Below are 22,767 nucleotides of genomic sequence, written 5' to 3' on the forward strand. Positions count from 1 at the left end.
TCTTTATAGGTGAGACAGACCCAGTTCAAGTCACCGTGTACACATGACTACACTCAAGTTCATGTATATCACAATTTACATGATGCCTTCACCAGAAACACACATTTCTGGATAATGAAGTCTAACCTAATGAAACTGATAATCATCACATAGAACATACAGAGGGACCACTTACATCTCAGGCGCTCACTTTCATCCTCTTCATCATCATCATCATCATCATCATCGTCACACAGTTGCTCGTGTACTTCACTCCTCATGTGCATTCAATCATCTCATATTATGCCCATGTGCAATACTCATTTTCTGAATGTATGCTTTCATATAAGATAAGATAAGATACAACTTTATTCTCCTGAGGGACATTGGGTGTTGACAGAGGTAGTGAAACATGAGGGAGGAGGACCAGGTGAGGCCTGCTGCTCAGAGGGCCAAAATGCTTACGGCACCGGGTATTCCCAGGCGGTCTCCCATCCAAGTACTAACCTGGCCCGACGCTGATTAGCTTCCGAGATCAGACGAGATCGGGCGTGTTCAGAGTGATATGGCCGTAAATGAGGAGAGCAGCCACACAGAGGCTCTTTATAGGTGAGACAGACCCAGTTCAAGTCACCGTGTACGCATGACTACACTCAAGTTCATGTATATCACAATTTACATGATGCCTTCATCAGAAGAACACTAACATTTCAGATTAGATAAGATACAACTTTGTTCTCCCGAGGGAAATTGCGTGTTCACAGAGGGAGTGAAACATGAGGGAGGAGGACCAGGTGAGGCCTGCTGCTCAGAGGGCCAAAATGCTTACTGCACCGGGTATTCCCAGGCGGTCTCCCATCCAAGTACTAACCTGGCCCGACACTGCTAAGCTTCCGAGATCAGACGAGATCGGGCGTGTTCAGAGTGGTATGGCCGTAAACAAGGAGAGCAGCCACACAGAGGCTCTTTATAGGTGAGACAGACCCAGTTCAAGTCACCGTGTACACATGACTACACTCAAGTTCATGTATATCACAATTTACATGATGCCTTTATCAGAAACACCAGTTCTGGGTAATGAAGTCTTACCTAATGAAACTGATAATCATCACATAGAAAATACAGAGGGACCACTTACATCTCTGACGCTCACTTTCATCCTCATCATCATCATTGTCACACAGTGGCTCGTGTACTTCACTCCTCATGTGCATTCAATCATCTCATATTATGCCCATGTGCAATACTCATCTTCTGAATGTATGCTTTCATATAAGATAAGATAAGATACAACTTTATTCTCCCGAGGGACATTGGGTGTTGACAGAGGGAGTGAAACATGAGGGAGGAGGACCAGGTGAGGCCTGCTGCTCAGAGGGCCAAAATGCTTACGGCACCGGGTATTCCCAGGCGGTCTCCCATCCAAGTACTAACCTGGCCCAACGCTGCTTAGCTTCCGAGATCAGACGAGATCAGGCGTGTTCAGAGTGGTATGGCCGTAAATGAGGAGAGCAGCCACACAGAGGCTCTTTTTAGGTGAGACAGACCCAGTTCAAGTCACCGTGTACACATGACTACACTCAAGTTCATGTATATCACAATTTACATGATGCCTTCATCAGAAACACACATTTCTGGATAATGAAGTCTTACCTAATGAAACTGAAAATCATCACATAGAACATACAGAGGGACCACTTACATCTCTGGCGCTCACTTTCATCCTCATCATCATCATCATCATCATCATCATCGTCACACAGTGGCTCGTGTACTTCACTCCTCATGTGCATTCAATCATCTCATATTATGCCCATGTGCAATACTCATTTTCTGAATGTATGCTTTCATGTAAGATAAGATAAGATACAACTTTGTTCTCCCGAGGGAAATTGCGTGTTCACAGAGGGAGTGAAACATGAGGGAGGAGGACCAGGTGAGGCCTGCTGCTCAGAGGGCCAAAATGCTTACTGCACCGGGTATTCCCAGGCGGTCTCCCATCCAAGTACTAACCTGGCCCGACGCTGCTTAGCTTCCGAGATCAGACGAGATCGGGCGTGTTCAGAGTGGTATGGCCGTAAACGAGGAGAGCAGCCACACAGAGGCTCTTTATAGGTGAGACAGACCCAGTTCAAGTCACCGTGTACACATGACTACACTCAAGTTCATGTATATCACAATTTACATGATGCCTTCATCAGAAACACACATTTCTGGATAATGAAGTCTTACCTAATGAAGCTGATAATCATCACATAGAACATAAAGAGGGACCACTAACATCTCTGACGCTCACTTTCATCCTCATCATCATCATTGTCACACAGTGGCTCGTGTACATCACTCCTCATGTGCATTCAATCATCTCATATTATGCCCATGTGCAATACTCATTTTCTGAATGTATGCTTTCATATAAGATAAGATAAGATAAAACCAGGTGAGGCCTGCTGCTCAGAGGGCCAAAATGCTTACGGCACCGGGTATTCCCAGGCGGTCTCCCATCCAAGTACTAACCTGGCCCGACGCTGATTAGCTTTCGAGATCAGACGAGATCGGGCGTGTTCAGAGTGGTATGGCCGTAATCGAGGAGAGCAGCCACACAGAGGCTCTTTATAGGTGAGACAGACCCAGTTCAAGTCACCGTGTACACATGACTACACTCAAGTTCATGTATATCACAATTTACATGATGCCTTTATCAGAAACACCAGTTCTGGATAATGAAGTCTTACCTAATGAAACTGATAATCATCACATAGAACATACAAAGGGACCACTTACATCTCTGGCGCTCACTTTCATCCTAATCATCATCATCATCATCATCATCATCGTCACACAGTGGCTCTTGTACTTCACTCCTCATGTGCATTCAATCATCTCATATTATGCCCATGTGCAATACTCATTTTCTGAATGTATGCTTTCATATAAGATAAGATAAGATACAACTTTATTCTCATGAGGGACATTGGGTGTTGACAGAGGGAGTGAAACATGAGGGAGGAGGACCAGGTGAGGCCTGCTGCTCAGAGGGCCAAAATGCTTACGGCACCGGTTATTCCCAGGCGGTCTCCCATCCAAGTACTAACCTGGCCCGACGCTGATTAGCTTCCGAGATCAGACGAGATCGGGCGTGTTCAGAGTGGTAAGGCCGTAAACGAGGAGAGCAGCCACACAGAGGCTCTTTATAGGTGAGACAGACCCAGTTCAAGTCACCGTGTACACATGACTACACTCAAGTTCATGTATATCACAATTTACATGATGCCTTCATCAGAAAAACACTAACATTTCAGATAAGATAAGATACAACTTTGTTCTCCCGAGGGAAATTGCGTGTTCACAGAGGGAGTGAAACATGAGGGAGGAGGACCAGGTGAGGCCTGCTGCTTAGAGGGCCAAAATGCTTACTGCACCGGGTATTCCCAGGCGGTCTCCCATCCAAGTACTTAGCTGGACCGACGCTGCTTAGCTTCCGAGATCAGACGAGATCAGGCGTGTTCAGAGTGGTATGGCCGTAAACGAGGAGAGCAGCCACACAGAGGCTCTTTTTAGGTGAGACAGACCCAGTTCAAGTCACCGTGTACACATGACTACACTCAAGTTCATGTATATCACAATTTACAAGATGCCTTCATCAGAAACACACATTTCTGGATAATGAAGTCTTACCTAATGAAACTGATAATCATCACATAGAACATACAAAGGGACCACTTACATCTCTGGCGCTCACTTTCATCCTCATCATCATCATCATCATCATCATCATCGTCACACAGTGGCTCGTGTACTTCACTCCTCATGTGCATTCAATCATCTCATATTATGCCCATGTGCAATACTCATTTTCTGAATGTATGCTTTCATATAAGATAAGATAAGATACAACTTTATTCTCATGAGGGACATTGGGTGTTGACAGAGGGAGTGAAACATGAGGGAGGAGGACCAGGTGAGGCCTGCTGCTCAGAGGGCCAAAATGCTTACGGCACCGGTTATTCCCAGGCGGTCTCCCATCCAAGTACTAACCTGGCCCGACGCTGATTAGCTTCCGAGATCAGACGAGATCGGGCGTGTTCAGAGTGGTATGGCCGTAAACGAGGAGAGCAGCCACACAGAGGCTCTTTATAGGTGAGACAGACCCAGTTCAAGTCACCGTGTACACATGACTACACTCAAGTTCATGTATATCACAATTTACATGATGCCTTCATCAGAAAAACACTAACATTTCAGATAAGATAAGATACAACTTTGTTCTCCCGAGGGAAATTGCGTGTTCACAGAGGGCGTGAAACATGAGGGAGGAGGACCAGGTGAGGCCTGCTGCTCAGAGGGCCAAAACTCTTACTGCACCGGGTATTCCCAGGCGGTCTCCCATCCAAGTACTTAGCTGGCCCGACGCTGCTTAGCTTCCGAGATCAGACGAGATCAGGCGTGTTCAGAGTGGTATGGCCGTAAACGAGGAGAGCAGCCACACAGAGGCTCTTTCTAGGTGAGACAGACCCAGTTCAAGTCACCGTGTACACATGACCACACTCAAGTTCATGTATATCACAATTTACATGATGCCTTCATCAGAAGAACAGTGACATTTCAGATAAGATAAGATACAACTTTATTCTCCTGAGGGAAATTGCGTGTTCACAGAGGGAGTGAAACATGAGGGAGGAGGACCAGGTGAGGCCTGCTGCTCAGAGGGCCAAAATGCTTACTGCACCGGATATTCCCAGGCGGTCTCCCATCCAAGTACTAACCTGGCCCGATGCTGCTTAGCTTCCGAGATCAGACGTGATCGGGCGTGTTCAGAGTTGTATGGCCATAAACAAGGAGAGCAGCCACACAGAGGCTCTTTTTAGGTGAGACAGACCCAGTTCAAGTCACCGTGTACACATGACTACACTCAAGTTCATGTATATCACAATTTACAAGATGCCTTCATCAGAAACACACATTTCTGGATAATGAAGTCTTACCTAATGAAACTGATAATCATCACATAGAACATACAAAGGGACCACTTACATCTCTGGCGCTCTCTTTCATCCTCATCATCATCATCATCATCATCATCATCGTCACACAGTGGCTCGTGTACTTCACTCCTCATGTGCATTCAATCATCTCATATTATGCCCATGTGCAATACTCATTTTCTGAATGTATGCTTTCATATAAGATAAGATAAGATACAACTTTATTCTCATGAGGGACATTGGGTGTTGACAGAGGGAGTGAAACATGAGGGAGGAGGACCAGGTGAGGCCTGCTGCTCAGAGGGCCAAAATGCTTACGGCACCGGTTATTCCCAGGCGGTCTCCCATCCAAGTACTAACCTGGCCCGACGCTGATTAGCTTCCGAGATCAGACGAGATCGGGCGTGTTCAGAGTGGTATGGCCGTAAACGAGGAGAGCAGCCACACAGAGGCTCTTTATAGGTGAGACAGACCCAGTTCAAGTCACCGTGTACACATGACTACACTCAAGTTCATGTATATCACAATTTACATGATGCCTTTATCAGAAACACACATTTCTGGATAATGAAGTCTTACCTAATGAAACTGATAATCATCACATAGAACATACAGAGGGACCACTTACATCTCTGACGCTCACATTCATCCTCATCATCATCATTGTCACACAGTGGCTCGTGTACCTCACTCCTCATGTGCATTCAATCATCTCATATTATGCCCATGTGCAATACTCATTTTCTGAATGTATGCTTTCATATAAGATAAGATAAGATACAACTTTATTCTCCTGAGGGACATTGGGTGTTGACAGAGGGAGTGAAACATGAGGGAGGAGGACCAGGTGAGGCCTGCTGCTCAGACGGCCAAAATGCTTACGGCACCGGGTATTCCCAGGCGGTCTCCCATCCAAGTACTAACCTGGCCCGACGCTGCTTAGCTTCCGAGATCAGACGAGATCGGGCGTGTTCAGAGTGGTCTGGCCGTAAACGAGGAGAGGAGCCACACAGAGGCTCTTTATAGGTGAGACAGACCCAGTTCAAGTCACCGTGTACGCATGACTACACTCAAGTTCATGTATATCACAATTTACATGATGCCTTCATCAGAAGAACACTAACATTTCAGATAAGATAAGATACAACTTTGTTCTCCCGAGGGAAATTGCGTGTTCACAGAGGGAGTGAAACATGAGGGAGGAGGACCAGGTGAGGCCTGCTGCTCAGACGACCAAAATGCTTACGGCACCGGGTATTCCCAGGCGGTCTCCCATCCAAGTACTAACCTGGCCCGACGCTGCTTAGCTTCCGAGATCAGACGAGATCGGGCGTGTTCAGAGTGGTCTGGCCGTAAACGAGGAGAGGAGCCACACAGAGGCTCTTTATAGGTGAGACAGACCCAGTTCAAGTCACCGTGTACGCATGACTACACTCAAGTTCATGTATATCACAATTTACATGATGCCTTCATCAGAAGAACACTAACATTTCAGATAAGATAAGATACAACTTTATTCTCCCGAGGGAAATTGCGTGTTGACAGAGGGAGTGAAACATGAGGGAGGAGGACCAGGTGAGGCCTGCTGCTCAGAGGGCCAAAATGCGTACGGCACCGGGTATTCCCAGGCGGTCTCCCATCCAAGTACTAACCTGGCCCGACGCTGATTAGCTTCCGAGATCAGATGAGATCGGGCATGTTCAGAGTGGTATGGCCGTAAACGAGGAGAGCAGCCACACAGAGGCTCTTTATAGGTGAGACAGACCCAGTTCAAGTCACCGTGTACACATGACTACACTCAAGTTCATGTATATCACAATTTACATGATGCCTTTATCAGAAACACACATTTCTGGATAATGAAGTCTTACCTAATGAAACTGATAATCATCACATAGAACATACAGAGGGACCACTTACATCTCTGGCGCTCACTTTCATCCTCATCATCATGTTCATCATCATCATCATCGTCACACAGTGGCTCGTGTACTTCACTCCTCATGTGCATTCAATCATCTCATATTATGCCCATGTGCAATACTCATTTTCTGAATGTATGCTTTCATATAAGATAAGATAAGATACAACTTTATTCTCCTGAGGGACATTGGGTGTTGACAGAGGGAGTGAAACATGAGGGAGGAGGACCAGGTGAGGCCTGCTGCTCAGAGGAACAAAATGCTTACGGCACCGGGTATTCCCAGGCGGTCTCCCATCCAAGTACTAACCTGGCCCGACGCTGCTTAGCTTCCGAGATCAGACGAGATCAGGCGTGTTCAGAGTGGTCTGGCCGTAAACGAGGAGAGGAGCCACACAGAGGCTCTTTATAGGTGAGACAGACCCAGTTCAAGTCACCGTGTACGCATGACTACACTCAAGTTCATGTATATCACAATTTACATGATGCCTTCATCAGAAGAACACTAACATTTCAGATAAGATAAGATACAACTTTGTTCTCCCGAGGGAAATTGCGTGTTCACAGAGGGAGTGAAACATGAGGGAGGAGGACCAGGTGAGGCCTGCTGCTCAGAGGGCCAAAATGCTTACGGCACCGGTTATTCCCAGGCGGTCTCCCATCCAAGTACTAACCTGGCCCGACGCTGCTTAGCTTCCGAGATCAGACGAGATCGGGCGTGTTCAGAGTGGTCTGGCCGTAAACGAGGAGAGGAGCCACACAGAGGCTCTGTATAGGTGAGACAGACCCAGTTCAAGTCACCGTGTACGCATGACTACACTCAAGTTCATGTATATCACAATTTACATGATGCCTTCATCAGAAGAACACTAACATTTCAGATAAGATAAGATACAACTTTATTCTCCCGAGGGAAATTGCGTGTTGACAGAGGGAGTGAAACATGAGGGAGGAGGACCAGGTGAGGCCTGCTGCTCAGAGGGCCAAAATGCTTACGGCACCGGGTATTCCCAGGCGGTCTCCCATCCAAGTACTAACCTGGCCCGACGCTGATTAGCTTCCGAGATCAGACGAGATCGGGCGTGTTCAGAGTGGTATGGCCGTAAACGAGGAGAGCAGCCACACAGAGGCTCTTTATAGGTGAGACAGACCCAGTTCAAGTCACCGTGTACACATGACTACACTCAAGTTCATGTATATCACAATTTACATGATGCCTTTATCAGAAACACACATTTCTGGATAATGAAGTCTTACCTAATGAAACTGATAATCATCACATAGAACATACAGAGGGACCACTTACATCTCTGACGCTCACTTTCATCCTCATCATCATCATTGTCACACAGTGGCTCGTGTACTTCACTCCTCATGTGCATTCAATCATCTCATATTATGCCCATGTGCAATACTCATTTTCTGAATGTATGCTTTCATATAAGATAAGATAAGATACAACTTTATTTTCCTGAGGGACTTTGGGTGTTGACAGAGGGAGTGAAACATGAGGGAGGAGGACCAGGTGAGGCCTGCTGCTCAGAGGGCCAAAATGCTTACGGCACCGGGTATTCCCAGGCGGTCTCCCATCCAAGTACTAACCTGGCCCGACGCTGCTTAGCTTCCGAGATCAGACGAGATCGGGCGTGTTCAGAGTGGTATGGCCGTAAACGAGGAGACCAGCCACACAGAGGCTCTTTATAGGTGAGACAGACCAAGTTCAAGTCACCGTGTACCCATGACTACACTCAAGTTCATGTATATCACAATTTACATGATGCCTTCACCAGAAACACACATTTCTGGATAATGAAGTCTTACCTAATGAAACTGATAATCATCACATAGAACATACAGAGGGACCACTTACATCTCTGACGCTCACTTTCATCATCATCATCATCATCGTCACACAGTGGCTCGTGTACTTCACTCCTCATGTGCATTCAATCATCTCATATTATGCCCATGTGCAATACTCATTTTCTGAATGTATGATTTCATATAAGATAACATAAAATACAACTTTGTTCTCCCGAGGGAAATTGGGTGTTCACAGAGGGAGTTAAACATGAGGGAGGAGGACCAGGTGAGGCCTGCTGCTCAGAGGGCCAAAATGCTTACTGCACCGGGTATTCCCAGGCGGTCTCCCATCCAAGTACGAACCTTGCCTGATGCTGCTTAGCTTCCGAGATCAGACGAGATCGGGCGTGTTTTTTTTTTTCTCTTTTATTATCAAAAAATAAATATTTTTACAAATACATTTTACACAAGTAAATACAAGTCATTTCAAATCAAATCAAATTATTTCCAACAATCCATAACACCATTCATCACATCTTTTTTTTTTTCTTTTTTTTTTTCCTTCACCCATCACCCCTCACCCTTGACCTATTGACATTTGCACCCCACCCTGATTTCCACACACAAATAGACAGTTATCTTACAGCACCTTTTGTTTGAAATTCTTGTCCCCACCATCCCACAGCAGACTCACATTCCTTTTCATACAGTTACAGAAAAATCTCCAGATGTTCACTTTTTTGTCCTCGAAATGTGAATAGTTTCTCCGAAGTCTGATGACATGTTTGGCATAACTCAGAATGTAATTGATAAGCCATTTGTTCACCCCTGCTTTCCTTTCCTTATACCCAAATAGAAAAAACCTCTCCCATTTTTCCTTTTCCGTGATTGTGACTCTACATTTTTGAAAGCATTGGTCCAGTTTCTCAAAAAACACTTTTAACTCCTTACATTCAAAAATAAAGTGCCTAAATGTCTCCACTTCCACCTCACATATATCACAAACCTTGCTGTTGAGTCTATTTATCTGGTTTAGCACCAAATTGACAAATATTCTATTGTGTCTGAGCCTGAAATTTGTATCAAAGCACTCTGATGAAATGAACTTCACATTTAGATCTGACCAAATGTGCTCCCTCTGAAGCCCATGGAACTGCCTTAGCCATACTTCCTCAGCTGCCGCTTTCTTCTTTTCCTTTCCCAAAAACACTCTATATAGTATCTTGGAGTTAACTGATCGTATGTCATGCTCTTTCCCTCCTTGGATGAGGGAGAAACTGACCAACTCCAGAGCCTTCTCTGCCCTCCTCCCCTTCACCAGCGCCACCCAGCTACGAGGTAACCCCTCTAAAATTCTCTGGCATAGTCTTTTGATCTCTATTGGTCTCACTTTCCCTAATCTTCCCCTGACCTCCTGGATTACTTCCTCCTGCAGAAATCCACCACCTCTTTGGATAAAGTGCTTCACCTGATTTAAACCTAGTTTCTCCAAGTACCTCCCTGAAAATACCTTCCCCTGACACCTTATTGCCGGATTTCTGAAAACTGGTTGGTGTAACACCTGCTCCGCAGTCTCACATCTAAACTTTAAATCCCCCAGTAAAATATTCCACGCTTCAAGTATTTCCCGTGTAAATGCATTAACCTGTGCTCTTTCCCTTTGCTCCGTTTCCCTACATAGATTAAACACTCCTCTATTATCCCACCCCTGTAGGCAAGAGTCGAGGCACTTCTGCCACGCGTAAATCTTTGCGTTTCCCATAAATTTCCCTAACAGTCGAATCCGTGCACTAAGCTTTTTACTTTTCAGGTCCACCAATTTCAAACCGCCCTCCTTCTGCCCATTGATGAGCACCTTCCTGGCTATCAAATGCTGTTTTTTATTCCAGATGAAAGCACTCATCATGTCATTCAGCTTTCCTATTACCCTGTCCGGCATTTCACAGACTCTTAGCGCATACTGACACTTGGACAGGAGGAGGGCGTTAGTTACTATCACTTTACCCCTTAGATTCAATTTCCTCCCGGACCAGAAATCCAATCGCATTTTGATTTTTCCCTCTATTTCACCCCACGTTTGTTTTGTTGCTGCATCTCGATTCTTACCTACGTATACACCCAAAACCTTCACCATTTCATTTCTCTTTACAAAATTCCATTTATTTACACAATCGAAACCATCACCAAAGCCCATTAGCTCGGTTTTTTTCCCATTGATTTTGGCCCCAGATGCCCTCTCATAGCACTCTACATGCTGCAGCACCCTGTCTACACTCCTCTCATCCCTAACCGTAATACTTATGTCATCTGCGTACTGGTAGATTTTCGTGTCCGTTTTATCTTCCATTTCAATCCCCAAAATCCCTGGGTCCCTCCTAATGAGGGCAGACAAGGGTTCTGCCGCTATGGAGTATAACATAGCTGAAAGCGGGCATCCTTGCCTGATTGACCTCTCCAGAGCGAAGCTCTCAGTTAACCTCCCGTTTATTTTCACCCTACTGATGGCATTCCTATATATTAACCTAATCCATTTAGTGAAACCTTCCCCGAAACCCATCTTTCCCAGTGTTTTAAACAAAAAATCATGATCCACCCTATCAAACGCCTTCTCTAAATCAACCCCTATGTACAGCCCTCCCTTCTGATTCATTTTGTCAAAGATGTCCTGGATCGATAAGATGATGTCACTAATGTCTCTCCCTACCACACCATAACACTGACAGGGATTCACCACTGTGCCTATCACCTCCTTCAATCTGTTTGCCAGGATTTTAGCCAGTATTTTATAATCTGTATTTAGCAGACTAATTGGCCTATAATTCCCCAAATCACCTTTGTCACCCTTATTCTTATACACCACTCGGATTAGCCCCGTGAAGAAGTCCCCAGATGCTTTCCCCTCCCGCTCCATGCATTGAAAGATTCTCAGGAGAATTGGCTTTATCACCTGTTTAAAGGTGATGTAAAATTCCCCCGATAACCCATCCAGCCCTGGACTTTTGTTCTTATTCAAACCATTTATTGCTCTTTCCAATTCTTCCTCTGTTATGTTTTTATCACAGTCTGCTCTGTCCTCTTCCCCTAATTTTTTTTCTATCCCTTCAAAAACACTGTGGTCTGTAGAGTTTACCTCCATCTTTGAAAAAAGTTTTTTAAAATGTTTATGAGCCACCTCCAGCATTTCCCCTGTCTTCTCCATTGTCTTACCCTCTTCATTTTTCAGGTTTTGCAGATGAGCTTTCTTTTGCTGTCTTTTTTCAAGCCCTAAAAAGAAACTTGTATTCTTTTCCCCTTCTAAGATATCCTTCATCCTTGATCTGATAGCTGCCCCTCTGCTCCGTTTCTTCTCAAGCTCATCTAATTGTTTTCTCAGCATGAGATATTTTAGATTGTTGAAGTTTTCCTCTGCAATCGACCTTTCCAGCTCTTTATTAATCTGGTCTCTTAAACTATACTCAGTCCTTCTTTCCTTCTCCATTTTATTTTTACAATAGTTTATTGTCACTTTTTTGATGTGCAATTTCACCTCCTCCCACCACTCCCCCATATTTATACAACCCTCACCCTGCAGTTCTCTTTTTCTTTCTTTCAGTAGATTTTCAACTTTCTCCCTATATTTTCCATCCAGCAAAACACTGTTATTTAAACACCATAACCCTCCACCTTTGTGCTCTTTCTCCCCCAGCTCCACCCATAACCTTGCATGATCGCTAAACCCTGTGAACTCATACCAGCATTTTGAAATCTTTTTTTCCAGCCCAGATGCTAATAGACATAAGTCAATCCTGGACTGTTTAAGTTTCCCCAGAACCGTCTGTCGTCTGGAAAAGCCCCTTTCTCCCATATTGCGCACCCTCCACAGATCTACCAGGTTGAAATAGTCAAAAAGCTCATTTAGCGATTTCCTACTTATATCACTTTTGTATGTATTGTTGCTTGATATATCCAGCCTCGTAAGTGCACAGTTAAAATCCCCCACTACACAAATGTTCCCTCCCAAATGCGGTTTTAGTTGATCAAAGAAAATTCCACGCTTGTTGTCCTCATTCGGTGCATAAATATTCAAAAGTTTGTAAAGCACATTCCTGTAAATAAATTCAATACCGATCACCCTTCCCTCATCATCCTTCACTATTTCCTTAACATTTTGGATCTTATCTCCTTTAGCAAAAATAGCGACTCCGGCTCGTCCATTTACACCGTTGTTTGCCCACACTTTTCCAGCCCATGTATCCCTCAGATAGCTTCTCCACTCCCTTGTCCACTTAGTCTCTTGTACACAGAGGATGTCAAAAGTATCCACCCTTAAAACATCTCGCATCTTGTTAATACATCTTAAGCCGTTTGTGTTTTGCGATAGTATTTTTAACATTGTAAATACATAGAGATAAATCAGGCCCATCATCTTTATGCTACAGTTCACGTCTTACTTTTTCCTCTTTTTGATCCCCTTGTCTTCAGCATCCATTGCAGTCTTCTCTTCCCCAGCTCCTGGCTGTTTCCGAGGTCCATATCAGACTCCGAGTTCCCCGACTCTTGAGACCCCGTCAAGCATATCTCTGAGTCTGATTCTGGGGGCCGCTGAAGTTGAACAATTTTCACCTTCCTCTCCTTTCTCTCCGATGTATCCACACTCTGCCTCTCTGCTGCGTCTCCATGTCCCGGCACCTCAGCTGTCGATCCTCTCACCTCCATTCCTTGCTCTCCGTCCGACTCCAGTATGTCTCTTCCTTTCTCCGCTTCCCCCTCCGCACGATCCTTCTCGGTCTCCTCCCTCTCAGAGATATTCTCTCTCGATTCTTCCTGCTCCTCACGTTGCTTTCCTCCCGTCCCTGGAGCATGATCAACGTCCTCACAAACACATCTGCTGCTCTCCTTTTTGCAGCTCTGGCATTTGTTCCCTCTGCCCATGCACTCCCTTGCATAGTGCCCCTGCTCTCCACATTTTCTACAAAGGAAATCTGGACAGTCCCTCAGGATATGACCAGTCTGTATGCACTGTCTGCACACTTTCACCTGTTTGTCGTGCAAAACTCTGAAGAACTCTGCTCCAAAAGCCGTCTCAAACTTGGTCGAATATGAAAGTGATTGGACCGTCTCCGTGAATTTAACTTTCACGTATCTTGTTCCGTCAGCAATTCTAGTTCCCGGCCACATTCTCCTGATGATCGGGGATACTGCACTCACTCCCCAGCTGTTCAGCTTGCCCAGAATGACGCTGTCCGTGATATACGCCGGCAGCCCCAGAAACGAGACCACCAGCTCATCATTACATAACTCCTTGGCATGATCGCGGTCTGTCCAATTTTTATGCCGTCCAATAGTCTTTCTTTCCCCTTCGGGTGATTCATTGTGATCTCATATTTATTTCTGCCTGTGTACCGGCAGGCGATGATTTTCCCACAAGTGTCTTGTATTGCCTGGATCAGCTCCATTGCGGTCACTTTATCTTCTCCAATCAGCTCCAGGGCGAGCGTTAAATTTTGCTGAAACTCTTCAGCTTTATCCTTAATAATCCGTATCTCTTCCTCTCTGATGATTTCTCTCTCCTGCCCTCTTCCTCCTTCCGCATTTTCGGCTACGTCAGGCGCTGTCACCGCACGTGTGTCCTCCATTTCTCCCGTCATATTCTGACCGTCCACGGTCCTGTACGCCCGATCGTCTTTCACCATCGGCTCGTTTGCCTCGGCCGTCCGGTCCGGGCCCGGTGCAGCGACTCTGGCTCCCTTTCCTCTGGTTCTGACCATACTTGGAGCACAGTATAAACTATTTTCCATCAGGAAAACAGAAACCAAACAAACAAATAAATAACTTAAAGTGTCCCCCAGACAGTCAAAACTGCTGGGGGTGGCTCCAAAAACCGAGCTATCAAAGAAACGAAAAATCTGGGCTTAAAGAAACGCCACAGTTCAAACTCAAAATCAAAATTGCCGCACAGGATCAGTCAAAATACACGCACGCCTGGAGCTCACACACACCTCCTCTTACTTCCGTGTTCAGAGTGGTATGGCCGTAAATGAGGAGAGCAGCCACACAGAGGCTCTTTTTAGGTGAGACAGACCCAGTTCAAGTCACCGGGTACACATGACTACACTCAAGTTCATGTATATCACAATTTATATGATGCCTTCATCAGAAACACACATTTCTGGATAATGAAGTCTTACCTAATGAAACTGATAATCATCACATAGAACAAACAGAGGGACCACTTACATCTCTGGCGCTCACTTTCATCCTCATCATCATCATCATCATCATCATCATCATCGTCAAACAGTGGCTCGTGTACTTCACTCCTCATGTGCATTCAATCATCTCATATTATGCCCATGTGCAATACTCATTTTCTGAATGTATGCTTTCATATAAGATAAGATAAGATACAACTTTATTTTCCTGAGGGACATTGGGTGTTGGCAGAGGGAGTGAAACATGAGGGAGGAGGACCAGGTGAGGCCTGCTGCTCAGAGGGCCAAAATGCTTACGGCACCGGGTATTCCCAGGCGGTCTCCCATCCAAGTACTAACCTGGCCCGACGCTGCTTAGCTTCCGAGATCAGACGAGATCGGGCGTGTTCAGAGTGGTATGGCCGTAAACGAGGAGAGCAGCCACACAGAGGCTCTTTATAGGTGAGACAGACCCAGTTCAAGTCACCGTGTACGCATGACTACACTCAAGTTCATGTATATCACAATTTACATGATGCCTTCATCAGAAGAACACTAACATTTCAGATAAGATAAGATACAACTTTGTTCTCCCGAGGGAAATTGCGTGTTCACAGAGGGAGTGAAACATGAGGGAGGAGGACCAGGTGAGGCCTGCTGCTCAGAGGGCCAAAATGCTTACTGCACCGGGTATTCCCAGGCGGTCTCTCATCCAAGTACTAACCTGGCCCGACGCTGCTTAGCTTCCGAGATCAGACGAGATCGGGCGTGTTCAGAGTGGTATGGCCGTAAACAAGGAAAGCAGCCACTCAGAGCCTCTTTATAGGTAAGACAGACCCAGTTCAAGTCACCGTGTACACATGACTACACTCAAGTTCATGTATATCACAATTTACATGATGCCTTCATCATATACACACATTTCAGATAAGATAAGATACAACTTTATTCTCCCGAGGGAAATTGCGTGTTGACAGAGGGAGTGAAACATTAGGGAGGAGGACCAGGTGAGGCCTGCTGCTCAGAGGGCCAAAATGCTTACGGCACCCGGTATTCCCAGGCGGTCTCCCATCCAAGTACTAAGCTGGCCCGACGCTGATTAGCTTCCGAGATCAGACGAGATCGGGCGTGTTCAGAGTGGTATGGACGTAAACGAGGAGAGCAGCCACACAGAGGCTCTTTATAGGTGAGACAGACCCAGTTCAAGTCACCGTGTACACATGACTACACTCAAGTTCATGTATATCACAATTTACATGATGCCTTCATCAGAAGAACACTAACATTTCAGATAAGGTAAGATACAACTTTATTCTCCCGAGGGAAATTGCGTGTTCACAGAGGGAGTGAAACATGAGGGAGGAGGACCAGGTGAGGCCTGCTGCTCAGAGGGCCAAAATGCTTACTGCACCGGGTATTCCCAGGCAGTCTCCCATCCAAGTACTAACCTGGCCCGACGCTGCTTAGCTTCCGAGATCAGACGAGATCGGGCATGTTCAGAGTGGTACGGCCGTAAACGAGGAGAGGAGCCACACAGAGGCTCTTTATAGGTGAGACAGACCCAGTTCAAGTCACCGTGTACGCATGACTACACTCAAGTTCATGTATATCACAATTTACATGATGCCTTCATCAGAAGAACACTAACATTTCAGATAAGATAAGATACAACTTTATTCTCCTGAGGGAAATTGCGTGTTGACAGAGGGAGTGAAACATGAGGGAGGAGGACCAGGTGAGGCCTGCTGCTCAGAGGGCCAAAATGCTTACGGCACCGGGTATTCCCAGGCGGTCTCCCATCCAAGTACTAACCTGGCCCGACGCTGATTAGCTTCCGAGATCAGACGAGATCGGGCATGTTCAGAGTGGTATGGCCGTAAACGAGGAGAGCAGCCACACAGAGGCTCTTTATAGGTGAGACAGACCCAGTTCAAGTCACCGTGTACACATGACTACACTCAAGTTCATGTATATCACAATTTACATGATGCCTTCATCAGAAACACACATTTCTGGATAATGAAGTCTTACCTAATGAAACTGATAATCATCACATAGAACATACAGAGGGACCACTTACATCTCTGGCGCTCACTTTTATCCTCATCATCATCATCATCATCATCATCATCATCGTCACACAGTGGCTCGTGTACTTCACTCCTCATGTGCATTCAATCATCTCATATTATGCCCATGTGCAATACTCATTTTCTGAATGTATGCTTTCATATAAGATAAGATAAGATACAACTTTATTCTCCTGAGGGACATTGGGTGTTGACAGAGGGAGTGAAACATGAGGGAGGAGGACCAGGTGAGGCCTGCTGCTCAGAGGGCCAAAATGCTTACGGCACCGGGTATTCCCAGGCGGTCTCCCATCCAAGTACTAACCTGGCCCGATGCTGATTAGCTTCCGAGATCAGACGAGATCGGGCGTGTTCAGAGTGGTATGGCCGTAAACGAGGAGAGCAGCCACACAGAGGCTCTTTACAGGTGAGACAGACCCAGTTCAAGTCACCGTGTACACATGACTACACTCAAGTTCATGTATATCACAATTTACATGATGCCTTCATCAGAAGAACACTAACATTTCAGATAAGATAAGATACAACTTTATTCTCCCGAGGGAAATTGCGTGTTGACAGAGGGAGTGAAACATTAGGGAGGAGGACCAGGTGAGGCCTGCTGCTCAGAGGGCCAAAATGCTTACGGCACCGGGTATTCCCAGGCGGTCTCCCATCCAAGTACTAACCTGGCCCGACGCTGATTAGCTTCCGAGATCAGACGAGATCGGGCATGTTCAGAGTGGTATGGCCGTAAACGAGGAGAGCAGCCACACAGAGGCTCTTTATAGGTGAGACAGACCCAGTTCAAGTCACCGTGTACACATGACTACACTAAAGTTCATGTATATCACAATTTACATGATGCCTTCATCAGAAACACACATTTCTGGATAATGAAGTCTTACCTAATGAAACTGATAATCATCACATAGAACATACAGAGGGACCACTTACATCTCTGGCGCTCACTTTTATCCTCATCATCATCATCATCATCATCATCATCGTCACACAGTGGCTCGTGTACTTCACTCCTCATGTGCATTCAATCATCTCATATTATGCCCATGTGCAATACTCATTTTCTGAATGTATGCTTTCATATAAGATAAGATAAGATACAACTTTATTCTCCTGAGGGACATTGGGTGTTGACAGAGGGAGTGAAACATGAGGGAGGAGGACCAGGTGAGGCCTGCTGCTCAGAGGGCCAAAATGCTTACGGCACCGGGTATTCCCAGGCGGTCTCCCATCCAAGTACTAACCTGGCCCGATGCTGATTAGCTTCCGAGATCAGACGAGATCGGGCGTGTTCAGAGTGGTATGGCCGTAAACGAGGAGAGCAGCCACACAGAGGCTCTTTACAGGTGAGACAGACCCAGTTCAAGTCACCGTGTACACATGACTACACTCAAGTTCATGTATATCACAATTTACATGATGCCTTCATCAGAAGAACACTAACATTTCAGATAAGATAAGATACAACTTTATTCTCCCGAGGGAAATTGCGTGTTGACAGAGGGAGTGAAACATTAGGGAGGAGGACCAGGTGAGGCCTGCTGCTCAGAGGGCCAAAATGCTTACGGCACCCGGTATTCCCAGGCGGTCTCCCATCCAAGTACTAAGCTGGCCCGACGCTGATTAGCTTCCGAGATCAGACGAGATCAGGCGTGTTCAGAGTGGTATGGACGTAAACGAGGAGAGAAGCCACACAGAGGCTCTTTATAGGTGAGACAGACCCAGTTCAAGTCACCGTGTACACATGACTACACTCAAGTTCATGTATATCACAATTTACATGATGCCTTTATCAGAAACACACATTTCTGGATAATGAAGTCTTACCTAATGAAACTGATAATCATCACATAGAACATACAGAGGGACCACTTACATCTCTGGCGCTCACTTTTATCCTCATCATCATCATCATCATCATCATCATCGTCACACAGTGGCTCGTGTACTTCACTCCTCATGTGCTTTCAATCATCTCATATTATGCCCATGTGCAATACTCATTTTCTGAATGTATGCTTTCATATAAGATAAGATAAGATACAACTTTATTCTCCTGAGGGACATTGGGTGTTGACAGAGGGAGTGAAACATGAGGGAGGAGGACCAGGTGAGGCCTGCTGCTCAGAGGGCCAAAATGCTTACGGCACCGGGTATTCCCAGGGGGTCTCCCATCCAAGTACTAACCTGGCCCGACGCTGCTTAGCTTCCAAGATCAGAAGAGATCAGGCGTGTTCAGAGTGGTATGGCCGTAAACGAGGAGAGGAGCCACACAGAGGCTCTTTATAGGTGAGACAGACCCAGTTCAAGTCACCGTGTACGCATGACTACACTCAAGTTCATGTATATCACAATTTACATGATGCCTTCATCAGAAGAACACTAACATTTCAGATAAGATAAGATACAACTTTATTCTCCCGAGGGAAATTGCGTGTTCACAGAGGGAGTGAAACATGAGGGAGGAGGACCAGGTGAGGCCTGCTGCTCAGAGGGCCAAAATGCTTACTGCACCGGGTATTCCCAGGCAGTCTCCCATCCAAGTACTAACCTGGCCCGACGCTGCTTAGCTTCCGAGATCAGACGAGATCAGGCATGTTCAGAGTGGTATGGCCGTAAACGAGGAGAGGAGCCACACAGAGGCTCTTTATAGGTGAGACAGACCCAGTTCAAGTCACCGTGTACGCATGACTACACTCAAGTTCATGTATATCACAATTTACATGATGCCTTCACCAGAAACACACATTTCTGGATAATGAAGTCTTACTTTATGAAACTGATAATCATCACATAGAATATAAAGAGGGACCACTAACATCTCTGACGCTCACTTTCATCCTCATCATCATCATTGTCACACAGTGGCTCGTGTACTTCACTCCTCATGTGCATTCAATCATCTCATATTATGCCCATGTGCAATACTCATTTTCTGAATGTATGATTTCATATAAGATAAGATAAGATACAACTTTATTCTCCCGAGGGACATTGGGTGTTGACAGAGGGAGTGAAACATGAGGGAGGAGGACCAGGTGAGGCCTGCTGCTCAGAGGGCCAAAATGCTTACGGCACCGGGTATTCCCAGGCGGTCTCCCATCCAAGTACTAACCTGGCCCGACGCTGCTTAGCTTCCGAGATCAGACGAGATCAGGCGTGTTCAGAGTGGTATGGCCGTAAACGAGGAGAGCAGCCACACAGAGGCTCTTTATAGGTGAGACAGACCCAGTTCAAGTCACCGTGTACGCATGACTACACTCAAGTTCATGTATATCACAATTTACATGATGCCTTCATCAGAAGAACACTAACATTTCAGATAAGATAAGATACAACTTCATCCTCCCGAGGGAAATTGCGTGTTGACAGAGGAAGTGAAACATGAGGGAGGAGGACCAGGTGAGGCCTGCTGCTCAGAGGGCCAAAATGCCTACTGCACCGGGTATTCCCAGGCGGTCTCCCATCCAAGTACTAACTTTGCCCGACGCTGCTTAGCTTCCGAGATCAGACGAGATCTGGCGTGTTCAGAGTGGTATGGCCGTAAACGAGGAGAACAGCCACACAGCGGCTCTTTTTAGGTTAGACAGACCCAGTTCAAGTCACCGTGTACACATGACTACACTCAAGTTCATGTATATCACAATTTACATGATGCCTTCATCAGAAACACACATTTCTGGATAATGAAGTCTTACCTAATGAAACTGATAATCATCACATAGAATATAAAGAGGGACCACTAACATCTCTGACGCTCACTTTCATCATCATCATCATCATCATCATCATCATCATCATCATCGTCACACAGTGGCTCGTGTACTTCACTCCTCATGTGCATTCAATCATCTCATATTATGCCCATGTGCAATACTCATTTTCTGAATGTATGATTTCATATAAGATAAGATAAGATACAACTTTATTCTCCCGAGGGACATTGCTTGTTCACAGAGGGAGTGCAACATGAGGGAGGAGGACCAGGTGAGGCCTGCTGCTCAGAGGGCCAAAATGCTTACTGCACCGGGTATTCCCAGGCGGTCTCCCATCCAAGTACTAACCTGGCCCCACGCTGATTAGCTTCTGAGATCAGACGAGATCGGGCTTGTTCAGAGTGGTATGGCCGTGAACGAGGAGAGCAGCCACACAGAGGCTCTTTATAGGTGAGACAGACCCAGTTCAAGTCACCGTGTACACATGACTACACTCAAGTTCATGTATATCACAATTTACATGATGCCTTCATCAGAAGAACACATTTCTGGATAATGAGGTCTTACCTAATGAAACTGATAATCATCTAACAGAACATACAGAGGGACCACTTACATCTCTGGCGCTCACTTTCATCCTCATCATCATCATCATCATCATCATCATCATCGTCACACAATGGCTCGTGTACTTCACTCCTCATGTGCATTCAATCATCTCATATTATGCCCATGTGCAATACTCATTTTCTGAATGTATGCTTTCATATAAGATAAGATAAGATACAACTTTATTCTCCCGAGGGACATTGGGTGTTGACTGAGGGAGTTAAACATGAGGGAGGAGGACCAGGTGAGGCCTGCTGCTCATAGGGCCAAAATGCTTACGGCACCGGGTATTCCCAGGCAGTCTCCCATCCAAGTACTAACCTGGCCCGACGCTGCTTAGCTTCCGAGATCAGACGAGATCAGGCGTGTTCAGAGTGGTATGGCCGTAAACGAGGAGAGCAGCCACACAGAGGCTCTTTATAGGTGAGACAGACCCAGTTCAAGTTACCGTGTACGCATGACTACACTCAAGTTCATGTATATCACAATTTACATGATGCCTTCATCAGAAGAACACTAACATTTCAGATAAGATAAGATACAACTTTGTTCTCCCGAGGGAAATTGCGTGTTCACAGAGGGAGTGAAACATGAGGGAGGAGGACCAGGTGAGGCCTGCTGCTCAGAGGGCCAAAATGCTTACGGCACCGGGTATTCCCAGGCGGTCTCCCATCCAAGTACTAACCTGGCCCGACGCTGATTAGCTTACGAGATCAGACGAGATCGGGCGTGTTCAGAGTGGTATGGCCGTAAACAAGGAGAGCAGCCACACAGAGGCTCTTTATAGGTGAGACAGACCCAGTTCAAGTCACCGTGTACACATGACTACACTCAAGTTCATGTATATCACAATTTACATGATGCCTTCATCAGAAACACACATTTCTGGATAATGAAGTCTTACCTAATGAAACTGATAATCATCACATAGAACATACAGAGGGACCACTTACATCTCTGGCGCTCACTTTCATCCTCTTCATCATCATCATCATCATCATCATCGTCACACAGTTGCTCGTGTACTTCACTCCTTATGTGCATTCAATCATCTCATATTATGCCCATGTGCAATACTCATTTTCTGAATGTATGCTTTCATATAACATAAGATAAGATACAACTTTATTCTCCCGAGGGACATTGGGTGTTGACAGAGGGAGTTAAACATGAGGGAGGAGGACCAGGTGAGGCCTGCTGCTCATAGGGCCAAAATGCTTACGGCACCGGGTATTCCCAGGCAGTCTCCCATCCAAGTACTAACCTGGCCCGACGCTGCTTAGCTTCCGAGATCAGACGAGATCGGGCGTGTTCAGAGTGGTATGGCCGTAAACGAGGAGAGCAGCCACACAGAGGCTCTTTATAGGTGAGACAGACCCAGTTCAAGTCACCGTGTACGCATGACTACACTCAAGTTCATGTATATCACAATTTACATGATGCCTTCATCAGAAGAACACTAACATTTCAGATAAGATAAGATACAACTTT

At 45.8% G+C, this 22,767-nt stretch overlaps 29 non-coding genes and 6 pseudogenes across 29 annotated transcripts; all 35 read right to left on the reverse strand.

The window, feature by feature from the left end:
* Positions 1–437: 437 nt before the first annotated feature.
* Positions 438–556, reverse strand: LOC142997601 (5S ribosomal RNA). Its single transcript, XR_012962318.1, has one exon. It is a non-coding gene; the product is annotated as a 5S ribosomal RNA (ribosomal RNA).
* Positions 557–801: 245 nt separating this feature from the next.
* Positions 802–920, reverse strand: LOC142997603 (5S ribosomal RNA). The gene has a single exon (XR_012962320.1). It is a non-coding gene; the product is annotated as a 5S ribosomal RNA (ribosomal RNA).
* A 444-nt stretch (positions 921–1,364) lies between these two features.
* On the reverse strand, positions 1,365–1,483 carry LOC142997148 (5S ribosomal RNA). The gene has a single exon (XR_012961883.1). It is a non-coding gene; the product is annotated as a 5S ribosomal RNA (ribosomal RNA).
* Positions 1,484–1,943: 460 nt separating this feature from the next.
* On the reverse strand, positions 1,944–2,062 carry LOC142997169 (5S ribosomal RNA). The gene has a single exon (XR_012961904.1). It is a non-coding gene; the product is annotated as a 5S ribosomal RNA (ribosomal RNA).
* A 385-nt stretch (positions 2,063–2,447) lies between these two features.
* LOC142997485 (5S ribosomal RNA) lies at positions 2,448–2,566 on the reverse strand. Its single transcript, XR_012962209.1, has one exon. It is a non-coding gene; the product is annotated as a 5S ribosomal RNA (ribosomal RNA).
* A 459-nt stretch (positions 2,567–3,025) lies between these two features.
* On the reverse strand, positions 3,026–3,144 carry LOC142997604 (5S ribosomal RNA). Its single transcript, XR_012962321.1, has one exon. It is a non-coding gene; the product is annotated as a 5S ribosomal RNA (ribosomal RNA).
* Positions 3,145–3,389: 245 nt separating this feature from the next.
* On the reverse strand, positions 3,390–3,508 carry LOC142998127 (5S ribosomal RNA; annotated as a pseudogene).
* A 460-nt stretch (positions 3,509–3,968) lies between these two features.
* On the reverse strand, positions 3,969–4,087 carry LOC142997295 (5S ribosomal RNA). Its single transcript, XR_012962026.1, has one exon. It is a non-coding gene; the product is annotated as a 5S ribosomal RNA (ribosomal RNA).
* Positions 4,088–4,332: 245 nt separating this feature from the next.
* On the reverse strand, positions 4,333–4,451 carry LOC142998148 (5S ribosomal RNA; annotated as a pseudogene).
* Positions 4,452–4,696: 245 nt separating this feature from the next.
* Positions 4,697–4,815, reverse strand: LOC142998243 (5S ribosomal RNA; annotated as a pseudogene).
* Positions 4,816–5,275: 460 nt separating this feature from the next.
* Positions 5,276–5,394, reverse strand: LOC142997296 (5S ribosomal RNA). The gene has a single exon (XR_012962027.1). It is a non-coding gene; the product is annotated as a 5S ribosomal RNA (ribosomal RNA).
* Positions 5,395–5,839: 445 nt separating this feature from the next.
* On the reverse strand, positions 5,840–5,958 carry LOC142998908 (5S ribosomal RNA). Its single transcript, XR_012963194.1, has one exon. It is a non-coding gene; the product is annotated as a 5S ribosomal RNA (ribosomal RNA).
* A 245-nt stretch (positions 5,959–6,203) lies between these two features.
* LOC142998910 (5S ribosomal RNA) lies at positions 6,204–6,322 on the reverse strand. Its single transcript, XR_012963196.1, has one exon. It is a non-coding gene; the product is annotated as a 5S ribosomal RNA (ribosomal RNA).
* A 245-nt stretch (positions 6,323–6,567) lies between these two features.
* LOC142997440 (5S ribosomal RNA) lies at positions 6,568–6,686 on the reverse strand. Its single transcript, XR_012962166.1, has one exon. It is a non-coding gene; the product is annotated as a 5S ribosomal RNA (ribosomal RNA).
* Positions 6,687–7,146: 460 nt separating this feature from the next.
* On the reverse strand, positions 7,147–7,265 carry LOC142997283 (5S ribosomal RNA). The gene has a single exon (XR_012962016.1). It is a non-coding gene; the product is annotated as a 5S ribosomal RNA (ribosomal RNA).
* Positions 7,266–7,510: 245 nt separating this feature from the next.
* LOC142997320 (5S ribosomal RNA) lies at positions 7,511–7,629 on the reverse strand. The gene has a single exon (XR_012962051.1). It is a non-coding gene; the product is annotated as a 5S ribosomal RNA (ribosomal RNA).
* Positions 7,630–7,874: 245 nt separating this feature from the next.
* LOC142998869 (5S ribosomal RNA) lies at positions 7,875–7,993 on the reverse strand. Its single transcript, XR_012963157.1, has one exon. It is a non-coding gene; the product is annotated as a 5S ribosomal RNA (ribosomal RNA).
* Positions 7,994–8,438: 445 nt separating this feature from the next.
* LOC142998667 (5S ribosomal RNA) lies at positions 8,439–8,557 on the reverse strand. Its single transcript, XR_012962966.1, has one exon. It is a non-coding gene; the product is annotated as a 5S ribosomal RNA (ribosomal RNA).
* Positions 8,558–15,169: 6,612 nt separating this feature from the next.
* LOC142998669 (5S ribosomal RNA) lies at positions 15,170–15,288 on the reverse strand. Its single transcript, XR_012962968.1, has one exon. It is a non-coding gene; the product is annotated as a 5S ribosomal RNA (ribosomal RNA).
* Positions 15,289–15,533: 245 nt separating this feature from the next.
* LOC142997708 (5S ribosomal RNA) lies at positions 15,534–15,652 on the reverse strand. The gene has a single exon (XR_012962421.1). It is a non-coding gene; the product is annotated as a 5S ribosomal RNA (ribosomal RNA).
* A 241-nt stretch (positions 15,653–15,893) lies between these two features.
* On the reverse strand, positions 15,894–16,012 carry LOC142997843 (5S ribosomal RNA). The gene has a single exon (XR_012962551.1). It is a non-coding gene; the product is annotated as a 5S ribosomal RNA (ribosomal RNA).
* A 245-nt stretch (positions 16,013–16,257) lies between these two features.
* LOC142997949 (5S ribosomal RNA) lies at positions 16,258–16,376 on the reverse strand. Its single transcript, XR_012962651.1, has one exon. It is a non-coding gene; the product is annotated as a 5S ribosomal RNA (ribosomal RNA).
* A 245-nt stretch (positions 16,377–16,621) lies between these two features.
* On the reverse strand, positions 16,622–16,740 carry LOC142997217 (5S ribosomal RNA). Its single transcript, XR_012961951.1, has one exon. It is a non-coding gene; the product is annotated as a 5S ribosomal RNA (ribosomal RNA).
* A 463-nt stretch (positions 16,741–17,203) lies between these two features.
* On the reverse strand, positions 17,204–17,322 carry LOC142997419 (5S ribosomal RNA). Its single transcript, XR_012962145.1, has one exon. It is a non-coding gene; the product is annotated as a 5S ribosomal RNA (ribosomal RNA).
* A 245-nt stretch (positions 17,323–17,567) lies between these two features.
* Positions 17,568–17,686, reverse strand: LOC142997219 (5S ribosomal RNA). Its single transcript, XR_012961953.1, has one exon. It is a non-coding gene; the product is annotated as a 5S ribosomal RNA (ribosomal RNA).
* A 460-nt stretch (positions 17,687–18,146) lies between these two features.
* LOC142997420 (5S ribosomal RNA) lies at positions 18,147–18,265 on the reverse strand. The gene has a single exon (XR_012962146.1). It is a non-coding gene; the product is annotated as a 5S ribosomal RNA (ribosomal RNA).
* A 245-nt stretch (positions 18,266–18,510) lies between these two features.
* On the reverse strand, positions 18,511–18,629 carry LOC142998020 (5S ribosomal RNA; annotated as a pseudogene).
* A 460-nt stretch (positions 18,630–19,089) lies between these two features.
* LOC142997482 (5S ribosomal RNA) lies at positions 19,090–19,208 on the reverse strand. Its single transcript, XR_012962206.1, has one exon. It is a non-coding gene; the product is annotated as a 5S ribosomal RNA (ribosomal RNA).
* Positions 19,209–19,453: 245 nt separating this feature from the next.
* On the reverse strand, positions 19,454–19,572 carry LOC142997923 (5S ribosomal RNA). Its single transcript, XR_012962626.1, has one exon. It is a non-coding gene; the product is annotated as a 5S ribosomal RNA (ribosomal RNA).
* Positions 19,573–20,017: 445 nt separating this feature from the next.
* LOC142998786 (5S ribosomal RNA) lies at positions 20,018–20,136 on the reverse strand. Its single transcript, XR_012963080.1, has one exon. It is a non-coding gene; the product is annotated as a 5S ribosomal RNA (ribosomal RNA).
* A 245-nt stretch (positions 20,137–20,381) lies between these two features.
* LOC142998255 (5S ribosomal RNA) lies at positions 20,382–20,500 on the reverse strand (annotated as a pseudogene).
* Positions 20,501–20,966: 466 nt separating this feature from the next.
* On the reverse strand, positions 20,967–21,085 carry LOC142998278 (5S ribosomal RNA; annotated as a pseudogene).
* Positions 21,086–21,548: 463 nt separating this feature from the next.
* On the reverse strand, positions 21,549–21,667 carry LOC142997267 (5S ribosomal RNA). The gene has a single exon (XR_012962001.1). It is a non-coding gene; the product is annotated as a 5S ribosomal RNA (ribosomal RNA).
* Positions 21,668–21,912: 245 nt separating this feature from the next.
* Positions 21,913–22,031, reverse strand: LOC142997507 (5S ribosomal RNA). The gene has a single exon (XR_012962231.1). It is a non-coding gene; the product is annotated as a 5S ribosomal RNA (ribosomal RNA).
* A 460-nt stretch (positions 22,032–22,491) lies between these two features.
* On the reverse strand, positions 22,492–22,610 carry LOC142998861 (5S ribosomal RNA). The gene has a single exon (XR_012963149.1). It is a non-coding gene; the product is annotated as a 5S ribosomal RNA (ribosomal RNA).
* Positions 22,611–22,767: the final 157 nt, after the last annotated feature.

This window comes from Genypterus blacodes, unplaced genomic scaffold (genome assembly GCF_046128005.1).
Source record: "Genypterus blacodes isolate CSIRO-AG114 ecotype Tasmania unplaced genomic scaffold, CSIRO-AGI_Gbla_v1 ptg000039l_1, whole genome shotgun sequence".
Taxonomy (NCBI): domain Eukaryota; kingdom Metazoa; phylum Chordata; class Actinopteri; order Ophidiiformes; family Ophidiidae; genus Genypterus; species Genypterus blacodes.